Here is a 12,074-nt window from a genome sequence, read left to right on the forward strand (position 1 = left end):
GGGTAGGCCAGCCCAGGCTCTTCCAGTCGATGATGGGTAGGCAATCATCGGCGCTTTTCCTTGCGCTATCGGGGGTTCCTCCTCCTACTGCTTAATGGGCATTTCCTGGCACACTGAATTCTGGAGCAGAGAGTCCCCCAGTTGCAGTGAGATGGATCCTGCAGGAAATTGTCTGCATTTTTCTACCACTGACGAAGGGTTCCCCTGCTGCTGCACAAGCTCCACAGGACCAGAAAACCACCCAGGGAGAGTCCTCTGCCAAGCATGTAACCGGCACGCAGGGCCCGAGCTTGATTACAAGGTGATGGCAGATGCAAAAACCACCAGCAACCACAAACATGTGCGAACAGAAGGCCAAGTGCCAACACAGGTGTTTGGGGTTGGGGATTTAGTCAACCTCTAGTGCACTCATGCTATGAAGGGTGCAGGCTGAGGCCCATCCAGACTTGGCGTGTGACTTAGTTTAAAGGTGCCAGGATGGTGTACACTCAGTGCTCACTGCAAGTCCCATGTCACCACCAGGCATTGCACTCCCACTTACTGCTGCTGTCTCCATGGGTCCTCTTGAAAATGCAGATAATACCACCAATGTGGTCAAAAGAAGCACAGCTTCTCTGAGGCTCCAACCACCTCTGTCACGTCCCCGGCAGGCTTAGAATCCCTTGAGGGCCATTCTGAAGCAAGATCCAGGCTGCAAACACTGGGCAGAGGAACTAATGTGGCCCAAGGACACACGCACTACTCAAACACAGAGTCTGATGTTTCCTGTGTGAGCAGAGTGCTGTGCACCCCCGACCATGAAGTTGTGCACCTCCAACAATGAAGTGCACAATTACTCAATCTCCAGCATGTCTAGTTTACACATTCACCCAATATTAGTAAGCAAGACCTTCCAATACACACCAAGACACACTAAGAAAAAAAAGTAGCAGCTACAGAAACTATGTGACTATTTAAGGCATGGCACTCCCTACAACTCATGATCAACAAAGAGACAGCAACAATGTTGTGAATACCATTGAACAACAGTCCAAAAAATGTAAGTCTTGTGACCTTCTCAGACATGAGAACTTGCCGCCACATATCTGCACGTTCACAATGACATCATACAGCAATTATGCACGCAGGACGCGCAGTGTTATGTATTTATGTTTAAATGCATTGCCTTATTTGTTTATGTTTAAATGCATTGCTTCACGGCTCAATCACGATGCTCCATTCTTGAACATCTGGTCGGTACCGGTATTGTGATGCAGCAGATGGTGAGAGGTGACCGGAGCAAGAAGACGTGTAACCGGTGGTGCTCTTCTTACTGGAATAAAGTTCCTTGTTTAACTTCACTGCGACTCTTCGCACTTAACAATGTGGCGATGGGCGGAGAGATGAATAAGCACCACCGAAGAGGATTATACACCTGCAGTTGACATACAGCTGTTTTGCATCATTTTCAAAAGGTTGCATTTTTTTTAATCTATCACAATGGATAGTGACTAGTGTGCTGTTCGTGTGACGTTTCGGCTCCGTGATTTGGAAAGGCTTGAGTTGTTCCCTGGACTTTGCTGATACATACATCTCATCACCGGTGTTTTTTTTTGGATATTCTCATAAAAAAAAACAATAAGGCCTGGCCAGCAGTTTCATTAGAATCCTTACCTCACACAGGCATTGAGGAGTGTTTGCGTTCATTGCATTATGGATACTAGAGCAGAGTGGTTCCATGCACGGCTGCACAGAGGGCATTGTGACGTCTGTGCGCAGCGTCCTAATATATGTGTGAAGACAACCTGTGCAGAGGGCACTGTGAGTCAGCTCACAGCACTTGGATTCTACGTGCAAAGCTGACTGAAGTTTTCTGCAAAGGTGCATTTCCGGCAGTTATTGGAGATTACTTGTGGAGATGCATATATTTGATTTCCACTTGGACTTGGAGTTACGATAAATAAAAGGTATTCAGGTACATTTTGGAACTTATTAGGTCTCGCCTGTCAATGCGCTTGCGCATTGAGCTTGTTAGGTCTCGCCTGTCAATGCGCTTGCGCATTGAGCTTGCGAGAATATAGGGGCTTAACGAGAGCTTAACGATCGGGCGATTCCATGCAGTGCCCGTGAAAAGCAAGGTCAATGCGCAAGCACATTGACCTAAAAAGCACGTGCACATGAAAGCCAGCCATCTGCCGCCAGCAGCTTCACTTGAAAGGGATCCGCTCCGCCCCCTGCTGCATCAAAGGCTTTCATTTCGCACTTTTCACGGCCGCCAGGCCGTGTCGCATTTCTCCTCCCCCTCCCCCCTCCCCATAGCAATGCCAAGAGCTTGTTTTCTCTCGTTTTCGGCTTCCACTCCCCTCCCCACCCCCTTCCTCCTTCCTCTTCCCTCTTTCTTTTTCTTGTTTTTTTTACAGTCCAGTCCCCTTCTCCCAGCTGCTTTCTGATTTCCCACTCCCACCTGTGACTGACGTTGTTCTTGACACCATGTGACTGGTGCCACTGTACAGGATCACATAGAAGGCGACTGAGGCCCAGAATCAGCAGCAGGCCCCAGAGTAACACGGGCTCGGCTGGCCTTTGCACACCACGCAGAGCAGTACTGAAGCCACATTGAGTTATGCAGGGAGAGAACCTCCCTATCTGCACTCATCCAACCCCGATATTTTTAGATCGCATCGTGAACCGGCAGCACGTGTTGAAAGCATTCCATTTAACTTTTCCAAGGGTGTAAATGTAACAAGCAGCAAACACCAAGGCAATGATTCTCCTCTCTCCCAGCTTCACCTCTTTGTCACGGTGTCTCCTTTAAGTACTTCTCTTTGCCCTAAACATTACCAATGCTTCTCTACACCATCCCCTGATGTCGGAACTCTTGTCTTCCTCCTTTCAGAGAGCCAACAATCTAGCTCCCACTGCCCTTCACCCTCTCTGTTTCCCTCCTGACCCTGTCTGCCAGCTGCCCCCTCTCTTCCTGCTCTGTGTCTGCTCACTGCCTGTTCCCATCTTACATATGCATATAAGCGCACCGGTAATTCCTTCTGTGCACAATAGCTTCAGGATAAGTGAGTCCTTGCTTTGCGTTCATTTTGTGTTTGTGATCACATGTGTCACTTGAGTATATCTGGGAGAGCTTGTGTTTGTATGTGCATGCATGTGATTTGAGGCTGTATATCTGTGGTGCTTGTGTCTGTAGGTGCACGTGTGATACTGTGTGTATATCTAGGGTGTTTGTATATGCACAAGTATGATTTGTGAGTGTGTATATCTGTGGCACTTGTGTTTGTATGTGCACAAGTGTAATTTGTGAGTGTGTATATCTGTGGAGCTTATCTTCTTTCTTCCCATGTCTGGTCATCTCGGTCAGTGCCCCTTCTTCATAAACAATCTCTGCCCCCCACATCCTGGCCCCTCCCTTTCTGTGGCTGCTTCTGCCTGAGCACTTCCAAACTCACACCCACCTCAACTCGAAGACCTACTGAGCATTTGTTGTGCACTTGCAGAAAATATCTTCTGATAGCACAAACCCTCTATGGAAATACCCATCAGCCTTAGTGCTTAGACAACTCATGACCTTTTAAAAACATCTGTTCCGCAATTCAGCCATTTCAATAGCTCCACAGTACCCTCAAAATCTGGCATTTGTTAATTCTCCCCTAATATTCGTTCGCTACGCGTATTATAAGTCACATTCTATTTCCCAAACTCTACCCTCCCATTGATTATATCTACCACCCACCCAAAACAACAACAAAAAAACGAACAATCAACCAATACAACAAGAAAAAGCAGCCAACATAAAAAAAACTAAAAAATGTTTATATTCTAAATTTAATAAGTTTGTTCAGTTATACATAATATCATGTTAATTATAGAAAAGGTAACAAAAATGCTTATTATACTTTTGTATTATAACTTTGCAACATTGTGCACACAAGCCAAACTTGGCCTCACGGCTAGGGCGGTCGACTTCAAGTTTGGGGAACCGGGTTCGAGTCTCGGTAAGTACGCTGAACAACCTGTGATTCTGGGCAAATCACGTAATCTCCCCGCGCCTAAAAAAAACAAGCATTGAAAATGCAACAGGGCTCGCCTTTTATTAAGTTAAAGCCATTTGCTTTGCTAGTGGTATTATATAGCAAAGCAAATGGCTTTAACTTAATTAAAGGCGAGACCTATTGCATTTTTAATGCTTGTTTTTCTTGTTGAAAACATATTTTATTACTGCATTATATCGCGCGCACATGTTTTTTTCACCCTGGTTCTCGTAGGTTGAAATTTTGAGAACTCACGTTCGTGTTCACAGTCAGGGGCATAACACAGGCCCCCGCAGCCCCAGCATTGTGGGGGGCCCCCTCTCCGGGGGCCCCTTTGCTCAGGAAGCCTCTTCATCATGAATTAAATGGTACGCACGCCAGGCCTCTTAGTAAGAGGCCGGGCATGCGCACTATTTAATTCATGAAGAGCCTCTGAGGCCCGGCCGGGGCCCAGGAGTGCGTGCGCACCACGCAACGCCTTGTAAGGATGAAAGTAAGTGCTTATTTTTCCATAGGATACAAGTTGAGTTTATCCAAACTACTAACATTAAACATTTGCCTGAGGCTGATAGGGCGATAACTTGGATTGGGCTTTTATTTATTTATTTTTGTATTTCACCAATGCGTAAACTGGAGTTAGCTTGCTTACAAAATAATACTTTAAAAAAAAAGTCATTAATACAGTCATTTCTAAAGTGAATGTTAAACACTATAACAACAGCTTTTATCTTTAACCAACTGAGGTGAGCTCATTTTATCAACAATAAAAGTTTATACTATTGGAATGTGACCTCAGCTGTTACCCGAATTCCTCAGTTAGTGTATAATATTAATAACTTCCATATGGTAAGGTACCAGTAGATATAAAAGCTGGCTTGAACAGGTTACACATATGACCAATTGTCTCTGTGACCTTGATTGTCACGCTACTGGTCTATGCAGTATTCGCTAATAAGGAGACAGCTAAATCAAACTCAAAACAATTACCTGCACCTTAGCAAAGGTAGAAGCCAGAGAATTATAATATGCCCCACTTTGAACTTAGGCTTTAATGGCACTAAGTAAGTAAAGCAAGGACTGGCTGCCGTTTCCAGAAGAGCTCTTTTGTCTCTTTCATTCACCCATCTATCTGTCAACATTTCATCTTTTCATCCACCCACTGATAACCACCATTTCACATTTACAATCTGTTATCCAGTTCTTGTTTCATTCATCATTCATTTGTTCACCATTCTGTATCTCTGTCCATTTGTCCACCCATCCATATCCAAATGTATCCATCCATCTTAAAACCTATCCATCAAACCTTTCCATCCAATCCTCCATCCACCCTCTCATTCATCCATCCAAACATCTATCCTTTTGCCCATCCATCCTTTCATCCAACCTTTTACTTCGTCTATCCACCCAGCCTCCATTTAACTCTTATATCCATTCCTCCTTTCACTCAGCCAACCATCCCTTCACTCATCCATCTACCCTTCCATCCATTCATTCATTCACTGATCCACCCACCCACCCATTAACCCTTTCACATATCCATTTACCCTTTCACCCATCCATCCTCCCTTTCAATCATCCATCCGTTCTTTCACTCACCCATCCTGCCATCCACCCTTCCATCTATCCATCATCCATCCATTCTTGCTCTCATCCATTCATCCACCCTTTCACTCTGTCTATCCATCCTGTCATCCACCCATCCTCCTTTTCATTTATCCATCCATCCATTCACCCTTTTACAGCTATCATTCCATTCACTCATTCATCCACTTTTCCACCCATCCATTCAATCATGCATTATTCCATTTACCCCTCACCTCATCCATCTATCCTTTCAGTCACTCATTCAGCCATCTATCATGTCCTTAATCATCCATCCACTCTTTGACACATCCTTCGTTCTTCCATCCATCTATCCATCCTCCCTTACACTCATCCATCTATTCTTTCACTAATCCAGCCTTACAACCATTCTTTCACTCAATAATTCATTTACCCATCTGACCTTTCGTTCATCCCTCCATCCACTATTTTACTGACACATCCATCCTTCCATCAGTCCGTCCATCCATCCATCTACCCCTACCCTTTCACGTTCATTATGAGCCTTAGGTGAGTTGCATACAGAAGATGCCTATCAAGAAATCCTCCCCAGTTGAAGATGCCAAAGTGCGGGTTTCACGATGCCCCTGGCTCCAACTCATAATGGCAGAAACGCTGCGATTGAAAATCCATAAATCCATCAAATCTTTCAACAATTGTGATTCACGTAATTGTTTGGAGCAAATATCTCTCACAGCTATTGATGCAAAGGTTGTAAATGCAAATAAAGGATGTGCAGGAACTGAGGTAATCCCTGAGGACCAAGCCAATTGCCAGGGCCTGTTGGTGCATTCTAAGGGTCAATACAAAAGGAAAAGAAGTGAAGGGAAAGCAGATAATTATTGAAAAGCATCAAAAGGACCCTATTTTATTTTGCAGGTTGAAAACATGAGTAAAGAGTGCTATCCAATGTATCTATTGCAGAGTGGAACTTTGAGGACTATGCTTCCAATTTTTGTGAGACAACTCATTGGGCGTTACCAACTTAATTGTTTTCTTGTGCAGTCTACACATTTCAGATTCAAAATCTCAGTAAAAGCAGAGGGTAAATGCCTCTTCTGCTGTGGTCTGTATGTATCCTGCATATCACAGGTTCAAAAATACATACACAAAATAAGAATTCGACCAACGGCTCATTTTCTACATTGATCCACACAGCCAGCCACTATACTACTCCCACAAAACTCATCAATAAATCATTCCATTGTAGAGTTAAATGGGAACAGAGGTCAGGCTTTACATTAAAAGACATGAAAAAACAACTTCTAGGTGAACACTTTTTGATGAAGACTTTGCACTCAAATATCTACCAAATGAGACACAAACTGCATAGGGAGCCTCAAAAGCAGTTTTGAGATTGCTTGCGTCCTGGCTGACCACCTCTAGTCCAAAATCGTATATTCTCCTACAGTCGGAATAGAGCAATTAGCAAACATCTTTATATAAAATTTGGAAAATTAGACTCACGTTTGGACTGAGAGGATATTCAATTACATGACCAATAATGTAGTTATCGGGGCTTTTTACAAAAGAGCTGAAATATTTTTCCTATGCCTCCACAGATCTAATACTGGCTAGCTGCATAATGGCAATTTCTATGGATTACAACCTGACACATATGGATGGACTTCCAACACATGCATTATAGCTGATCGCATAATGGTTGCTTCTCTGTCACTGATCGCTGAACCATGACCCATCAGAGCATACATAAGGATAGCTCTACAATGACCATGTGTGTGGACTGCTCCCTGTCAATCATTGGTGGACTCCTCAGGCATATAATTTACCAGGTTGTGTACCCTACAGTGGACCTATCATAACATTTCTATTGTTGATTAAATATTGTCCACTATTAGAGATTTCCCTTGTTGCTGTTGTCTTCTTGCGTAATGCACATTCCTAGTGGTTGCTTCTCTGCCTCTCTTTTGTGGATTCCATACATACATATATATTCACTGAAAAAACCATAGGTTTCACACCAGTTATAGTTAGCTGGAAATTTTACTGACATAAAACCATTGAAATTCCCACGTTATAGTTAGTTGGACTCACTATAACTTGCGCGACTGCAATGCACTGCTGATGACGTCACATATTACATCACTCATGACATGGTCAGTGACATCACTCATGACATCACTGATGACACCATCCAGTGAATGTGTGTCTTTCTGAAAAATAAATATGTTTTATATATGTATATGTAAAGGTTGATGGAAGAATAAATGTTTAAATAAGTGTCTAAATGGATGTCTTTTGTATAAAAAATTGATTGGTTAACTGGCTTATTAAGTGTATCTTAGTGAATACATATATTAGCGAGTAATGTTTAGATATTTAAATATATGTATCAGTGTTTCACTTTGTGTATCAGTGGCTGCATGGGTTGGTGAGTAGCTACATGTGTGTGTATATGGGTTATTAGATGTTTTTTTAGTACCAGTATGAGTGTCTGTATGGTTTGGTGGGGGTATTACTTAGCACATAGATGCATCAATGACTGACTCACTGTTTGTATGTGTTTTTAAGACAGCATATGTGCAGGACTGTATGGGTGGATAAGTGTGTATATGTGTGTGTGTTAGTGACTAAATGACTGTCTCACTAGTGTCTTTATCAGTAACTACATATGTTTTAATCTAGTATATGTGAGTATTGATGTATATAAGTGAGTATATATGAGAGTGAGAGATTGTAAGAGTTCCTGTTTAAATAAGTATGTGTTTCTATAAGTGATTGTTTAAGAGAGTAAGTATGTGTACGTTTCCTTAGAAGTAAGGTGGTAGTGTGGGTATGTGTATATAGATGGTGGAATTAATGAATTGGTTGTTGTAACTGGTATGGGTATCTCCATTTTTTTGAAAATTTTAGTTTCTATTTTTGAATATGTGTTTCAAGGGTTACATTACACTGAAAGGAGGTCTGTCACTTTGTCACAAGGATGGTGTCATCAGTGATGTCATGAGTGATGTCACTGACCATGTCATGAGTGATGTAATATGTGACGTCATCAGCAGTGCATTGCAGTCGCGCAAGTTATAGTGAGTCCAACTAACTATAACGTGGGAATTTCAATGGTTTTATGTCAGTAAAATTTCCAGCTAACTATAACTGGTGTGAAACCTATGGTTTTTTCAGTGAATTTAATAGGTTTTTCAAATGCTAATTCCTAACTATAACTGGTGTGAAACCTATGTTTTTTCAGTGAATTTCAAAGGTTTTTTAATAGCAAATTTCTATAGCTATGAAATATAATATTTTTTATAATGAATCCTATATTGTATATTTATGTAATACTATTTTTTTAATGTATATTGTTCATGTTTTTTTTTGCCTTGGAGCGCTCCCGGTGCGCGTACCGGTGAGCGCACCGGTAAGCGCAGTCTTCCGGCGCGCCCCGGTGCGCGTACCGGTGAGCGTCCCGTTAGCGCCATTGCCGCGGACGAAAACATCATTGTGACGTATCGCGTAGCCGCGCCTTATGACGCACGGCGTAAGCGCACCCGGAAGCACCCGAGCACATATGATCGCGCTACGCAAGCGCCCCCGGGCGCGCAGCGTAAGCGCGTCGGGTCATGTGACCTGAAAATAACACTTTTCATTGGTTCAGAACAGTTTTTTTTTCCAAATGATGAAAGCCCCCCCCCTTTTTTCCTCATTCTCACTTTGTACTTTGACTGAGGAAGATCTGTTTCTAGGAAGTGAGAAATGGCTACAGTAGAAGCAGCAGCAGGAGCATCTCAACCACCACCACCACAAGGACCACCACAACACCACAGTGGTGGTGAACAAGAAGAGGAGGAGGAGGAGGAGGAGGAGGAGGAGGAGGAGGAGGAGGAGAGGCAGTTCCTGCCTGAAGATAATACCACCTATAAACCGAAGGAGCACATTGTGTGGGAGTTTTTTAAAATCCCAAGGGGACTAAAGAAAGTCAATGCGCCAAAAGTGACATGTTTGATCTGTGGCACTGTACTTTCCAGGGGGAACCCTGCAAAAAAGTTTTCTTTTAGCAACAATACTATGATTCGCCATATGCAGCGCAGGCACCCCAACAACTATGCTGCGGCAGAGGTCAGAGAACTGACCAGAAACCCTCCCCAATCTTCTCCCAGCACCTCCAAAAGCAAACAACCCACTCCATCGGGTCCAGAGACAAAGGAGATGGTCCCAAATATCCAACCCCAGTTTGGAGATTTTAAAATAGTTTGTATATTTTGCGGGACTACAATTTGCTATGGAGAGCAAAGTATCAAATTGATCAACCGTGCTGGAGACAACCACAACTGCAGAAAGAAACCTTAATTTTTTCCTGATTTTTTTTGCTCCAGTTGAGCCGTTTACAATTCCCTGTTTTTTGTTTGTCCCCATAAAAATTACAAAAAAATATATAAAATTGTTCATAAAAGCAAAAAAAAGTAAAAAATGTTCAAAAAAACAATACAAAAAATATAAAACAACAAAAAGAATAAAAAACCAGTTCTTTTTAGAACTACCTCCAATTTATAAAAAAATTCTACATTTTTTAAAAACTCTGTCATTCTTTTATCTCCAGGGTACGCTCCCCGGTACGCTCCCTGGTGCGCGTACCGGGCGCTCCCCCCGTGAAAATCGAAACATTTTCTTTTTTTTTTTTTGCCCTGCGGGGCCCTTTTATAGCCCCCACATCAAACATAGGGGGTCAAGGGGGGTCTACCCTGCCCCCTTTTGGTCATTTCCCCCTTTGTTTTTGCCACCTCTTGTGTCTCGACCCTACCGAGACACAAGATGGCGGCCGCTCCGGACTGTTTGGAATGTTGACAGACACCCGAGAGCCAATCAGCTTTCCGCTCGCGAACTTGCGTAGCACGCTGGTGCGCGCCACGGTGCGCGTACCGGGGCGCACTTATAGATATATATATTTTTTTGAACCTAAATTACTCAAAATCCACTGGAGCACATATCTTGAGACATAGCAAAGTCACATCGGGCTACCAGTCCCTACAATTTTGCCAAGGTTGGTGGAAATCCATTCAGCCGTTCGGGCTAAAAGTGAGTCCAACCGCCCTATGGAAATTAACATGGGGAAAACACGTTTTGGGACCCCCCTTTTAATCGTGGCCCCCGCTTGACGAATCCCCCCAAAACTTTCAGGGAAGGAGCGGAGGGGAGCTGGCCATTTTCTTGTAGAAATTCAGCCAATTCCGGCCATTAACGCCAAAGTTATTCCCAATAGAATGTTGCGGATTTCCTATGGAAACTAGGTCCTAACTATAACTACCTACTGGCGACCGCCAGTAGGATATATATATATATATATATATATATATATATATATATATATATATATATATATATATATATATATATATATATATATTCACTGAAATAACCATAGGTTATAGACCATATATAGTTAGGAATTAGCATTTAAAAAACCTTATTTTACTCACACAAAACCATTGAAATTCCATATATAGTTAGTTGCACTAACTATATATCGCGCACCCGCAATCCACTGCTGATCATGTCACATATTACATCATTCATGACATGGTCAGTGACATCACTGATGACATCACTGATGACATCTCAAATGACATCACTGATGACATCACTGATGACAACATCCAGTGACTGTATGTTTCTGTAAAGTTAAAATATGTCTTACATATTGAAGAATGAGTGGATGTATAAGTGTCTGGATGAAGGATTTAGTAGGTGCGTGACTGACTGTATGAGTGAGTGATTAAATGTGTCTCACTGAATGCATGGGTTAGTGACTAAACTGTCTTAATTTGTGCATCATTATGTCTGTTGTTCTGTAAACTGCTGCATGTGTTGATCATTAGCTATACGTGTTATTAATTGGTTGCCCAAGTATTTCTATGGGAGATTGAGTTTGTGTGGGGGTGGCTGGAAGGTGTGTGACTCTATGCATAGATGTGTGAGCAGTTTATTCACTAGGTGTATGAGTTCAAGAGTGCATGTGGAAACAGCTACATGGGCAGTTGACTGTGTGCATGAGTGTATTGATGAGTGAATGGATATCTCAATGCTACATGTCATAGTAAGTACATATGTAAAACACAGTACATGTGAGAGTTGGCATATATAAATAACTGTGCATGAGAGCCACTGAATGAGTGAGTGGTTGTATCGATCATTGTGAACTTGTATCAGGGATTGTATAAGAGAGTAAATATGTGTTAGTATATGTTTCAATAAGTAAGGTGTGTTTAACTGTATAGTTGAAGAAATGGAGGTGAGATTGTTTCTTTGCATGACTGACTGGGTGTGTGAGTAACTCCATGGATGAGTGGCAGTGTGTGAGTGTCTGTATACACTGAGTGTATCTAAGGTTATATTAGAGTCTGAAGAGATTTATCGTATTAGCACAAGAATGATGTCAAATGAGATGTCATCAGTGATGTCATCAGTGATGTCATTTGAGATGTCATCAGTGATGTC

Source organism: Lissotriton helveticus, chromosome 7 (genome assembly GCF_964261635.1).
Source record: "Lissotriton helveticus chromosome 7, aLisHel1.1, whole genome shotgun sequence".
Classification (NCBI taxonomy): Eukaryota; Metazoa; Chordata; class Amphibia; order Caudata; family Salamandridae; genus Lissotriton; species Lissotriton helveticus.